This window comes from Diabrotica undecimpunctata, chromosome 6 (assembly GCF_040954645.1).
Source record: "Diabrotica undecimpunctata isolate CICGRU chromosome 6, icDiaUnde3, whole genome shotgun sequence".
NCBI lineage: Eukaryota > Metazoa > Arthropoda > Insecta > Coleoptera > Chrysomelidae > Diabrotica > Diabrotica undecimpunctata.
The window spans coordinates 30655238-30669702 of record NC_092808.1 but is presented as its reverse complement, the minus strand read 5'-3'; the positions used below and the strand labels follow the sequence as shown (position 1 = coordinate 30669702).

At 34.4% G+C, this 14465-nt stretch overlaps 1 protein-coding gene across 1 annotated transcript in view; it reads right to left on the bottom strand.

Moving 5' to 3' along the window:
- Pi3K68D (phosphatidylinositol-4-phosphate 3-kinase catalytic subunit Pi3K68D) overlaps positions 1 to 14465 on the bottom strand; it is a 168667-nt gene that overhangs the window by 36874 nt on the left and 117328 nt on the right. The window lies entirely within an intron of this gene.

Below are 14465 nucleotides of genomic sequence, written 5' to 3'. Positions count from 1 at the left end.
AATGACCGACAACCCCAATTTTCCATGAAAGACTCCAATACCCCCAACCAAAGTCTCGGTTGGAACAGGAATTAAGCAGTGGCTGCTAAGAATCCCCATGGAACAGAAGGAAGAGTTAAAAAAATAAATTGGGACACCATCGGCCTCAGCGAAATAAGACTAAGAGGAAAAGACCAAATTACTCTTAAATCAAGACACCTATTTCATTTTAGAGGAGAAAAAGAAACTTCAAATAGTGGAGTAGGATTTCGTATTTCCAAAATTATTGTATATAAATTCAGTACAAAGCGTAAATATTTTAGGATAGCCGTTTTTGTAACTGAATGTTCACCAATGGTTTTAAAAATACTGCTTATTAAAAATCTACATGAGCATTTCAAGAAGTTTTTAGAACAATTCAAGAAGAACAATTTTAATCTATTGCTAAAAAATAATGAATAAATGTATCAGCCTGAACACGAAAAGACGTTATCTACATTATATATTATAATATTATTTATCCACTTGCTGTTACATAAAATTCTGCACTGTTTATAAGTTTATTATCTTTTATTTTATCAATACCAATTTTTAAGTACCAATTGTTCTACAAAAATATTGATATCGGTACGTAATCATACTCACAATACTTCGTATTTTTTTAAGTCACTGATTTTCAAATAATGAAATCGACAATATTACCATGTGTATATTTTTGTGCAATCTTTAGAAAGTTTTAAGAATTAAAACCAAATTATTTCAGTTAGGTAGAGATATTTATTTAAAACATGATATATGATAAATTTTGATATATCGTTTATTAAATGAATTAAAGATCAAATTAGAGTAGATGATGATGATGGGAAGCAGAGATCTCATGTTAGCGGCCGAGAAAACTGAAGCTATGATTCTCAAGGGTCCGAGGGCCAGAGACCATATAGTTTTTGTCCTGGAGGGAGAAAGGATCGTACCTGCCAAAAAAGTGAAGTACTTGGGAGTAGTCCTAGATACGAGGCGAACTTTTGGCGAGCACGTGAAATATGTCGTTAGCAAGGCAGAGGTGAGGACTGCGGCGCTGACAAGGATTATGCCCAATGTGGGGGGTCCGGGGACCGCCAAAAGGAGAATTCTAATGGAAGTGGTCCACTTTACTATACTTTACGCGGCACCGGTATGGCAACAAGTGCTTAACATCAAGAAATATAGACGAATGCTAGAGAACGCCCAAAGGAAAGCACTACTAAGGGTAGCACGTGCATACAGAACAACATCAACGGTGGCCATACAAGTGATCGCGGGTGTGTTACCCATCCACTTGATGGTGAAAGAAAGGGCAGAAACCTACGGGAAGGATGAGCAGGAGAAAATAATAGCCAGGAATAGGAGCATAACGGAATGGCAGGAAGAATGGACAAATGAGCATAGAGCGGCCTGGACGAGGGTATTAATTCCAAATATCGCAGACTGGATGAAGTGCGGGGACAGAGACACCAATTACTTTTTCACCCAGTTCCTAACAGGGCACGGCTCCTTTAGGGCATATCTAGAAAGGATAGGGAAGGTTGCGGATGGAAATTGCACAGACTGTGGAGTGGCTGACACGGCCGAGCACTGTGTATTCGAGTGCAGAAGATTTAATGAGGACAGAAACGAATTGTACAGAAAGCTAGGTAGGGTAAGTACAAATACCATAATGCAGGTAGCAATGAGAGGAGAGACTGAGTACAAGGCAATATTGGAGGCAGTAACTCAAATTGTCAGAAAGAAGGAGATATTGGAGAGGAATCTACAGCAAAGGTAGGTAAGAGAGTGAGAGAGAGGGCGAAAGAGAGAGAGAGAGAGAGAGAGAGAGAGGGGATGGGCTATTCATGCGATGCACCGGTCTGAAGAGGACCTACCGCATGAGTAGCCTGTATAAAAGGGGGTGGACTTTAGTTGGCAGGCAGGGAGCTATGGATGTATCTGTGAGCACGACTCCTCTGGGGGGACTGTGTGCGGATGGATCCTTCCACCCTGAATCCAACTCACGCCAGGTCATCCTTAACGGGGACACGGCCTGGTACGGTCTTTAGAAGATTTACCACCAAAAAAAAAAAAAGAGTAGATGATGATGAAGCTGTGAAGAACTTTACGGATCAAGGAGTCCAATTAAATACGAAAGGAACTCAAGAAGCAGAAATTGAAACAATATTAATGGTAATTAAACCAAAACATATTTCACTTTGACCGACATATACCATTCCATAACCGTACTTCCAAAATTCAAGTTTTTTTGGCCAATTGAGCATCATAAAATCATCATTAGATCAATAGTACGTTATTGGAAGTTTCCGAAGCTAAAGTTCTACGGTAGATCTTTGGAGATCTATCATATCATCATGAACTTTATTAACTATCTCAGAATTGGCTACACTACAAAAAGTCTAGAAGAACCCTAAATGATACAATTTATTACAGAATACCAAACGGAAGGTCACGTAAAAGATGAGATAGCGAAGTAGTAGAGGACACACTCAATTTGCTGAGCATCAGAACTTGTAGAGGAGCAGTGGCGGACTAAACATTTGCCTTGGGCCAGGGCGAAAACTTCCAATGATACACCAACCAAAAGACATAAAAAAAATAAACCCAAACTACATAAAACACATTAAGTTCCCTTAATTTTCCTAACTAGCGGGTTTATTGGGCTGAATTTGTGTGTCTGTGGTTTAAGTTTCATGTCGGCTCATAAATTTTTACGTTTCAACATTTTTTTCTTTAATTTTGGACCTTGTTGAAGAGGAAGGGGATTTCCCCATTCCCTCTGTGTACCCGCTACTGTAATGGAGCAGAGCAGGATCGCTCGTCTATTTATTGGAGAGAGAAATTAAGGAACGCCATGGGTCAATTTGGTTTGTAGCGCCAATGGAAGAAGATATTTTTTATGCGGTAATTACGATACCCATTTTAGTTTAGTGTTCCATTTTTCCATTTTAGCGTTGCAGAGAAGAAATATATAAACGAATTAAAGAAGATAAGAAGTAAAATACGGGGTACAAAGAAAACACAGAGTTTCAGAGAAACAGGGAATTGATTATCACTGATTTGGATAAAATAGACAGATAAAAAGAGTAGATTGAGCAACTGTTTAATGATGAAAGAACCTATCTTGAAATTAAAGTAGTGACAGGACTTAACATAACAATGGACGAAATTGTTACCTTAAAGTTTGTAAAAATTGTAAAATATTAAGTAAAATCACCGAGTGACACAATTGTAAGGGTGAAAAACATGACCATATCTCAATACCCTTCACCCTTCAAAAAACTACTAATATAAACCTCCTCCGAAAAACTTTCGGACGAATACGCAGATCGCCCCCGGTTGGCATACCGCACCCCCACAAACTAATTCTAATTTCCAAACCATAGACGAAATTGCTACCTTAACGTTTATAAAAATTGTAAAATCTTATCTGAGTGACAGAATTGTAAGGGTGATAAACATGACCATATCTCAATACCTTTCACCCTTCAAAAAACTTCTAAACCTTCTCCGAAAAACTTCCGGACGAGTACGCAGATCGCCCCCTGTTGGCATACCGCACACCCAAAAACTAATCCTAATTTCCAAACCATGGACAGGCCGAGATTAGTTTTTTTGCGGTTTCCCAATCTCATTGCACAACGATACCTGTCCGCCTCGAAGAAATATCCGCAACTATTTCTTCAGCAACTTCTAATAATACAAAAATACCTTAAAAGTTTTTGTAATATAGGTTTTTCAACTCAAACTGGAAAATCAACGCTTTCGCATCTGGAAAACAGTCAGAGACTCCCTCTTCCGATTCAGAAAGTCATCTCAACCAACCCTACCATATGATGCACTCCAACAAACCCACAACACTCTAGAATAGGCTTTTGTACGTAACAAAACGTACACATCAACCACAAGCCCTGAAGAGCATTCCAAAATCCTAAACAGGGACTAAATAGCACGGCATGTTCCAACTCTATATTTTAATAAAGATGCAGTCAGTGTGTAAGCGTCTAAACTTTTAGTTCATTGTTTGTTGCAGTTATGATAGCTATAATAGAAGCCAAAGTTAGAATGCAGTGTTGGTCTAACGGCGCGCAGCGATTATTAATTATCACCGGTTCAATATCTTCCTGCAGATTGTCCACCGCAAACATTTTTTCTTCTACTTTCTTGACGTGGTTCACATAATTATGCCACTGCTCTTTAGATACGCGTTGGTAAGCTTCATTTATCAACCGGTTTACCGGTTTTTCTGTAAAATCGACGTTGTTTAACGTCACATACCTTTTCACTTGACTCCACACCATCTCAATTGGGGTCAGCTTGCAATGGTAAGGCGGCAGTCTCAAAATCTAAACGCCATATTTTTCCGCAATTGTTTCAATTTTGTACTTGTCGTACTCGTCTCTAATGCGGCCGCAGTGTCCAGTAATTCAATTTTTAGGTAATCTCCATCGAAGAAAAGGTTCTTTTCGATTAGCCAATCTTTGATTTGCCTTTTGTTCCGCAATTTTTTGCGGAAGTGGTATGAGGCGTTATCCAAAACGGAAACATTTTCTTTGTCTTTCGGCAAGTTTGGAATTAACGTCTTCTCAAACCATTCTTCATATAGATCCCCGTACATTTTGTCGTGGTAATCAGCGGTTTCTTTTTTGACCGAGAAAGTTAATTCGGCCCATGCCACAAAACCAGTTTCGCTTCCAGCAGGAAGAACAAACCGAGGACCTCTTTGGGTTGGAGCTTCCTCATCGTAAGTATTCTCACGTACATTGGACTGAAAACTGTTTTTCTTCCTTTTTTGTACTGCTCTCAGTTCGCCTTATAGGATGTCATAAATTTGGCGAACACTCACACCGCATATTTTCAAAACTTTTTCCACGGTAATAGTCAAGTTGTCACCATTTTTTAAGTTCAGATGATAGTTCAATACATTTAACACCACACGTTTTACTTGCACACTAAGAGTCATACCCTGTTTGAAATTCACGACGGATACTGGCAACGGTCCCTGATGTAGGTACTTTTATCCGCTTGCGAAAATGAAATAGAACTGAGCTTTAATAGTTTTTGCCAACAAGTTTTTGGTCTAATGGCCATTACCGAAATCGACAAAGAGACATGTTTGCTTTGCGTGGATATTGGGGAATAAAACTGATTCACTTTTCCTAATGACTTTATAATGATCTTTGTTTCCCAAAGAATGTGTTTACCATGGAAGCTATTGAAAATTGATAAATATAGATAAGCTATCGACAATGAGTTTTTGATATATTTTACTTTTTTTTTTTATAGTATTTTCCTTCATGTTATTGTTTAGTTCGACAATGTAACTCTCATATTTATACATCAATGATTGAATCGTGCTTTAGTTGAAACAATAATGATAGTCTTTTATACAACCTTAGACAATTGGTGTGTGCGCGTATATTACAGTGCTATGATTCTTAAATCAGGCCCTGATGCGCCGCTCGGGGCAAACTGGCAACGTGGTCGGCCGTTCTCGGGTAATTGCCTGTCTTACCTGCACTGCATTCTAACTGGGGCTTCTAATACAGGTTTACTCATTTATTTCGTATTCCTTTGATCCTAATCCTCTACAATTACAACTAGCTATATTGTATCTATCCGTTATTGCAGCTCTTTTATCCTTCACATATCGCGGTAGTTAATTTTCATATGTACGGCACTTTAGTTTGATGTTCCTCAAAATTTGTAATTTCCCCAGTATAGATTACTAATCTGGGACTTCAAACCTGCCTGGTTTACTGTAAGAGGTTTCCATCTCTTATTTTTGAATAAACCAATCAAATACGGAATTTCATTTATTAATTAGATTAGATTTTAATTATTTATTCGACATAATCCAGTAAAATAAGGCAAAAAAGGGGGCAAACCTCGGAATGAAAGATAATAAGCTGAAAATTTGCATACGTCTTTATTTTGATGGTATAAAACTTACTTCAAAAGTCTCATATAATCACGTGTCCGCGACTTAAGATATTAAAGGTCAAAGGTCACGAAAATGAGTTTTCTGTAAATATCTTGTTTCCCTTACACTTTATGACATTTAAGGTGGTAAGAAAAATTGTAGAATGAAAAATTCTCTTCAATTTTTGTCTGAAGTACTTTTATGTACCTTCAACCCTTCTTAAGATAGAGCGCAAAGAGTGGGGGACCGCTTACCTGTGTATACGGTAACGCGAAGTCAGCCAGTAGGATTCAATAAATAATAAGTTATATAGTTAATTATTCACTTAAAATACTATTGAGATATATATGAGATAAAACTAAAACGTGTTAACAAAGTACTACCACTTTCAGCGGTTAATAATTCTGTCAAAATTTACAATTGTATAGTTTCCATCGATCCATTACTACTCTTCCAGAGAAAAACAGCAAACAAAAAATTCCAAAATAATCTAAAAGAATATCTACAATATGAGTTAAGTCCGTATCCAACATCTTTATTTGATAATAATGGCATGAGAAAAACAACAAAATCAGCACTATATAAGAGTATGACTCCTATTGATATTGAACTGGACGAAATCACTACAACATATATTATCGATGGTGGATTTCTTTTGCACCGCGTTGTATGGAATAAAGATGATACTTTCTGGAATATTTTACATAAATACGTCAGATATTTACAAACACATTATGGCTCAAGTATCGTTGTTGTATTTGATGGTTACTCAGACTACACTAAGAACATTAAAGCAATGAAACAACTAAGAAGAACTGCCGGTATTTCAAAATCTTACGAACTCCGTTTTGATGAAACAATGAATGTGCCTATCAGCCAAGAACAATTTTTATCGAACACATCTAATAAAAAATCTTTATAGACATGCTTATCGACAAATTAAAAGCTGTTAATATCACTACAAAACAAGCCAGAGATGATGCTGATGTTCTCATTGTAGAAACAGCTATTGCAGAGTCTGAACATGTCATTGTAGGAAAAACTTCCGTCATTGTAGGAGAAGATATTGATTTGCTAGTTATCTTGATAGGACGAGCTCAATCACATCAACAAGAATTTTTTTTTAAATTGGTAAGGGTAATGCGGAGACAAAATTATATTCATCGAAAAGTTTTGATAAATACCCTCATTCCAAGAAACACATCTTATTTTTACACGCGTTTAGTGGATGTGATACGACTTCTGCGATTTATAGGAAAGGTAAAATATCGTTTATTAAAATGTTCGAAAAAAATCACCATTTACGTCAGTCACCTCAACTATTTCAACAAAAAAACTGCTCTGTACAAGAATTATTTGAAAATGGAGTACGTATTTTCTTAGCAGCTTATAATGCTCTAACATCAGAAGACGATATAGACTCTTTTCGATACACCCAGTTCATCAAATCAACAAGACTCAACAAACCAGTGCAGTTATCAAGTCTTCCACCTTCAAGTGCAGCAGCTCGTCAGCATATCATTCGTGTCTATTATCAGACCCAAATTTGGTTGGGAAATGATTTAGAACCCCAAGAATTCGGCTGGGTAATGCAAAATGAATTTCTGGAACCAATAACAACATTATTACCGCCAGCACCACAAGAACTGCTGAATACAATATTTTGCAATTGCAAGAAAGGTTGTGATTCCAATTGCGGATGCAGGAAATCAGGATTGCAATGTACTTTAATTTGTGGGCAGTGTAATGGACAATCATGTCTAAACGCTTCATCAACTTCAGATGATTTCAATGAAGAAAGTGAATATTCACCTGATATTCTTGAATATTTTTATTCTGATACTTTAATAAACGAGAATGATGATGACGAATCCGATATTGAGCAGTCAGAGGAAGAAGAAGAAGAAAAAGAAGACGATGAAGAAGAAAATTAATACAAAAATATTAACCATACATAATAAAAGAATATATATTATATTTGTAACTTTAATAAATCGATTATTGGATTAATAAATAAATATATAATTTTAAAAAATAATAAATATGATTTTTTCAGTATTTAATTAAATATAAAAATGATTATTGTTGAATTCTGCACTTGATCTTAATTTATCGTATATACAGCTGTTAAAAATATCATTAAAGTTCATTTGAAATATTTCATTTAATATTGTATGTTTGTTAAAAATAAAATAAATATTATATAAAAAATATATATTTTATAATTAATATCTATAAATATAGTTTATTAAATAATAAATAATAAAAATTTAATGATAATAATAGTATTTTAAGTGAATAATTAACTATATAACTTATTATTTATTGAATCCTACTGGCTGACTTCGCGTTAGTACTTAAGTACTTAAGACAAAAATTGAAGAGAATTTTCCATTCTACAATTTTTCTTACCACCTTAAATGTCATAAAGTGTAAGGGAAACGAGATATTTGCAGAAAACTCATTTTCGTGACCTTTGACCTTAAATATCTTAAGTCGCGGACACGTGATTATATGAGACTTTTGAGGTAAGTTTTATACCATCAAAATAAAGACGTATGCAAATTTTCAGCTTATTATCTTTCATTCCGAGGTTGCATCCTTATTTTACCGGACTAACAGCGATGTGTGAGCCATGCAAAACTAAATAGTACTTTATGTGATTTTAGGTTTACGCAAATTTAATCGTATTTATAACTTGATTTTATTGTTTTATATAAAAATTACAATACTGTAAATAATTTTATTACTACTTAGTATCAATTATTTTATTTTAAAACCCGAGATATCTAAAAACGATAGTATAACGTTTTTTTATTTAAATGCCTTTAAGAAATATTATACTCCCAGTATGTATAATAAATTACTTTTAGTTATATCATGTGTCAGCAATGTTCACTGTGTGTTATCAAGTAACTCAGTTCACATTTTCAAAGGTAAAATACATCCTATCATATATGAGGAATTTGAAAATCAGTTTGAAGGAAAAGCCAAATTAAACCATAAGTTAAGAAATGATTTACTGGAGTCTGCGTTGCTATGGGATAATGGAATTATACCATATGAAATAACAGCCAATTTTACAAAGAGGGAGCATACTATATTGCAACAAGTCATGGATCTCTACAGACAATACACCTGCATCAATTTCCTACCTAGAACAACTGAGGCCATTTATGTGAAAATTGACAATATTAATTCTTCCTGTTACTCTAATGTTGGCAAAGATCCTGATGGGGGTATTAACCTTCTAAACTTTGGTAGCCACTGTTTCCATAAAATTGGATATATTATACACGAACTAATGCATACTGTTGGATTAAATCATGAACACAATAGGTACGATAGAGATGATTATGTCACTATTAACTGGTCTATGATAAAATCAAATCGAATTAGATATTTTAAAACTATTGACAGCGTAACGTACGATCTCCCCTACGACTACGATTCAGTTATGCATTATGATCCATATGCCTTTAGTATATTTGGAAGGAAAAGAGGTGAAGCCGGAATGACTATTATTCCAAAGAATATGAAGAACCTGTACCGACTGGGACAAAGGTATGGTTTCAGTAAACTCGATATAACCAAAATAAATATCATGTACAATTGTACGGAAAAAACCAAGGAGTTAAATATCCAAGACGGAATTCTTTATGGTGTTGATAAAACTTCCATATCAGACAGTGATTTCAACTTCAATAAAATATAATTTACTATTTTTACTGAGAATTAACCACAATTTTAGTTTAAAATATATTTACACTTATTTATATTTATAACCACAAATTATTATTAATGTTTGTTTTTCTATAATCTTAGCAATTAAAATAGATTTAATTTATTTTAAAACTCATTTAAAAACATTAATTTCGGGTATATAAAGCAAAGCAATATATTTTACATCCGTTATTTGTTTTTGTCGTCGTAATTATTGTAAATGTAGTGGATCCTTTGCTTTATTATAGGAGTACCGTCTAGTCAGTGTTAATTGTCAAAAGACCAACTCTGTCTACCTCGTTTGCTTATCGCTCCGGACCGGCCTTAACAATGGGCCAAGTCAGATAAATTTAATAATACACTCAGGTGCAAAAAAATCGATCCATTCCTTATTTCTTATTTATTTGAAGTTGTATAATTTTAGAGACATTAAATTACGTATGTAAATTTAGGTGTACCCTCGTATACGAGAAATAAAATAATATTTTTAATATTGCTTTTTATATTTCTTAAAACAAATTGGTATTTCAGGTTTTTGTCAAGAAGGGTCTGAAGCAAGTAGATATTTATTGAATGCTGTTTTTAATTCAACAACAATACTAGTGTAGTGATTTTATTTTCAAAACGTGTTATATTTTTATTTAATTATCCTTCCTAAATGTCTCTAACTCCGACAGATGTTGCAAGGGCGGCGACTTTAGTTCAAGATGGTCGTAGCCAATAGAGTAAGATCCCAGAGCGATCAGACATAACTTATTTTCACACAGATGAAACCTTAGAGTCTGAGTAGCGCCTCGTGTGCTTTGAATACCTGCGTATTTATGAAACTTGCTGAGTGACACCTGGGCAGGTACCAGGTGAGAAAGGTAACTAAAAATAAGAGCTATTTAACTTAAATTTACACAACTGATTTTTATACATATTTTGTACAATATTATTTTGAAAATACTGTAATAAGTGTCAGACACTTGTCATGGACCAGAACTTTTGTCAGACGCTTTAAAGCTCCACTAAAATTAGATGAACTTTACTTACTTTTACATGTCTGATTTTTAAATAGAGATGCAAAAATATTTAATCGGATCGAAAACAGTAAGTATTCTTAATGTATTTGAATTTTTTACTCTGAGGCTCATGCGCACAGCACTCTCGCGCTCATACTTCTGGTTAACTAATTTTTGTGTTTGAGGGATGTTTGGTCATTTTAATTTGTCTGACTGATTAAATATAACTTTATTATAGTTCCATTAATAACATATTTAAAAATCAGACATGTAAAATTTTAGTGGAGCTTTAAAGCGTCTGACAAAAGTTCTGGTCCATGACAAGTGTCTGACACTTATTACAGTATTTTCAAAATAATATTCTACAAAATATGTATAAAAATCAGTTATGTAAATTTAAGTTAAATAGCTCTTCACCTGGTACCTGCTCACCTGGTACCTGCCCAGGTGTCACTCAGCAAGTTTCATAAATACGCAGGTATTCAAAGCACACGAGGAGACGCTACTCAGACTCTAAGGTTTCATCTGTGTGAAAATAAGTTATGTCTGATCGCTCTGGGATCTTGGACTACAATATTATGCAGCTGAAATGTTGGGTGTTAGTGGATCTTCGGTTCAAAGAGGAGTTCGGCGTTTTAGCGACACCGGTAACTTCACAAGAAGACCAGGATCAGGTCGTAGAAGGGTAACATCGGAAAGAGATGATCGATTTCTGGTCTCATCATGTTTGAGAAATCGGCATCTAACTTCAGTTGAACTGGCAAATCGTCTGAGCGAAGTGAGAAATGTGGATGTAAGCAGATGGACAGTTCGTCGACGACTTGTAGAAGGTAATTTATTATCCAGAAGACCAGCCCTATCTCCAATACTATTCATAGAACATCGCAGAGCTCGCCTTGCTTTTGCAAGAGAACATGAAAACTGGAGTGATGCAGATTAGAGCAATGTATTGTTCTCAGATGAGTCCAGATTTTGTCTAAGGTCACCAGACGGCCGAGAAAGGGATTGGAGAAGACACGGAGACCGATATTTTCAATGTAATATTGCGAAAATAATAAGTTATCGGGGGGGGGGGAGGAGGGGAGGGGCTCCGTTATGGTTTGGGCTGGTATCAGTTCAGAAGCCCATACTGATTCAGTTATTGTAGATAGAGGTTTTATAACTGCTGCAAGATACATAACAAGTATTTTAGATCAGCATGTGGTACCTTTTGCTCCTTTCATTGGACCTAATTTTATTTTTATGGACGACAACGCGCGTCCTCACCGTGCTAGAATCGTCAACCAATATATAGAGGAGGTGGGAATTGTACGTATGAACTGGCCAGCTTGCAGTTCCGATCTCAATCCCATAGAACATCTATGGGATATGATGGGAAGACGTCTTCGAGCACGAGTACCCCGTCCAAACAACTTGGCTGAACTTACAGCGGCTCTTCAAGAAATATGGGACCAACTGGATCAATTTGATATCCAGAGGTTAATTACCCCAATGCCTCGACGTGTACAGGCCGTTATAAGGGCCCGAGGGGGAAACACTAGATATTGATTTATTACAATGTTTTTCTTAATTTCAGAAAGTTTTGAATATTCTTGTATTTTTGAGTTTTGGCTTATGTCTCTATAAATAAATAATTTTTTTGGATAATCTGTAAAAAATATTTTAACCTAACATATACTTTTACACAATATATACCTGATTTAAAACTAATATCTTCAAACGTTTTCTTTTTCCAGCAAATAATACCCATGGATCGATTTTTTTGCACCTGAGTGTATTTACGACCGCACTAATTGAAGTCAACCATTTTCTGCTAAACAAGCTTTACGTGCAATACAAGGGTGAAATCTTGTGTATATATCAAAAATTAAAATATTTAAATATGCCAAGGTATTCTGAAAATGGACAAAAAATGATATTAAGGGTATTAAAATATTTTTAATTAGAAATACCCTCTGCTGGACATACAGGGTTGGTCACTCCAAAGAGTCTATTCTGATATTTCGCAAAAATCATTGGATTTTGTGAAAATGCTAAAACAGTTCGATTTATATTCCAAAGAGGTTATCTTTGAACGATATGGGCATCTGTAATTTGCCAACCCCCCCCCTTCCAGTATTACAAACCCTTAATTTTAAATAGACCATGTGTGGTATATCATTAGATAGGTATTTTGCTGGAGAATTCAGACATCCAGCATTTTTCTTTTCATATTAAGCTGTTCTTGTGAAAAAGAATTTCCATATTTTTGTTTAAGTGAAAATTGTGCAAGAACAGCAAAATTATTTAATCAAGATAGCCAACATCACTCATATGCATTAAAACTAGCTAAAAAAACTAGGATTGAAGCGGTAGAAGTAGGCATGTTGAGGGGGTATGTTCACGTTCTAACATTTTAATTTTCCTGAAATTTAATTCTCTGAACAGCGACATTGTTGCTAGCGATCCCAAGTACTGGAACTTACGATCGGTACAGTTCGCTCTCAATTGGCAATCTTCAAAGTAAGTTGTTGATATTAGTTATTAGTTGAAGTTTCACAAATTCTAATTTTCGGATTGGATCATTCCATTTAATTTTTTTATCGTGTTGTTGTTTATTTACCTTTGGGGTCAAGTTGCTGTTTTGATTTTGAGTGCTGTTTTTTTAGTTTTATAAGCATTTTAAATAGTGTATACCACTCTTCTTTCCTAATATTGATTGACTGAATATTTTTTAACAATTATTGAACAAAGTATTGAAAATAGATGTAAACACTAAAAAGTGTATTTATACATATTTTTAATTGATTTCAAACGTTTACTGATTTTTCAAATTAAAATTTAATAAAAATAAACATATTTTTCTCTATTCTTTTTTGTGTAGAAAATTATGAGAATAGGAAAAGCTAATGTAATATAAACAAAATTTTACTAATCGTTCGAATCAATAAAATAAATAACTTTTTATAATAATTCGATGACCATGGTACTTCAACAAAAAAGGCTTTTTTATAATATACCTAAGGGTAAATTCTCACTAATAGATACAAAACGTTCATTCATTTGGAAATGTTTTATTAGTTATTGTATTTAGACAGCATTCAGACGACAATTCTTAATTCTTTACTTTCTCAAAAATATTTATTTCAAACAGATAAAGAAATTTGCAATTGTTTGAAATACAAGTAAATAATGATCAAAAAAGGGATTATATTAATTGTCAAGTGAATGAAGATTGAGTTACTATTTATTAATAAGAACAGTATTTCTAAGAAATCCAAATTTTCATCTAATTTCTAATTATTGCTCAAGTAAATTTCCTAAAGATACTAAAGAACTAAAGATACTGCCAAATACCGCGAAACCCATAGACGAATTAGAGCTAAGATAAGAAAATCTAAAGAGAAATGGTTCTCGGAGAGATGCGAAGAAATCGAACAGTGCGAAAAGGTATACGACTATCACAATATGCATAAGAAGATAAAGGAACTCACAACAAAGAAAAGCTACAATATTTTATCGAAAGGGCTATGCGATGATAATGGAAATCTACAACTAAGAAGAAATTTCCATAATTTTTAAATGTACCTACTGACAAAAATTAATCGATGATTATATAATATTGTTTTGTCTATAAAAATTAAATTTACCAGAAAGTGAATAAAACTTGTTAGATAAGCCCCACGTGACATGTTCGAGCTTATGGAATCTATGTATTATGTAAAAACTAGTATAATCTTCCCCAATGTAAACACTTCGAGACATTTTGGGAGGCCTTGTTTGACTTTCAACCAGGATTATATACCGTTACGGTGTCAAGAATAAAAATGGTA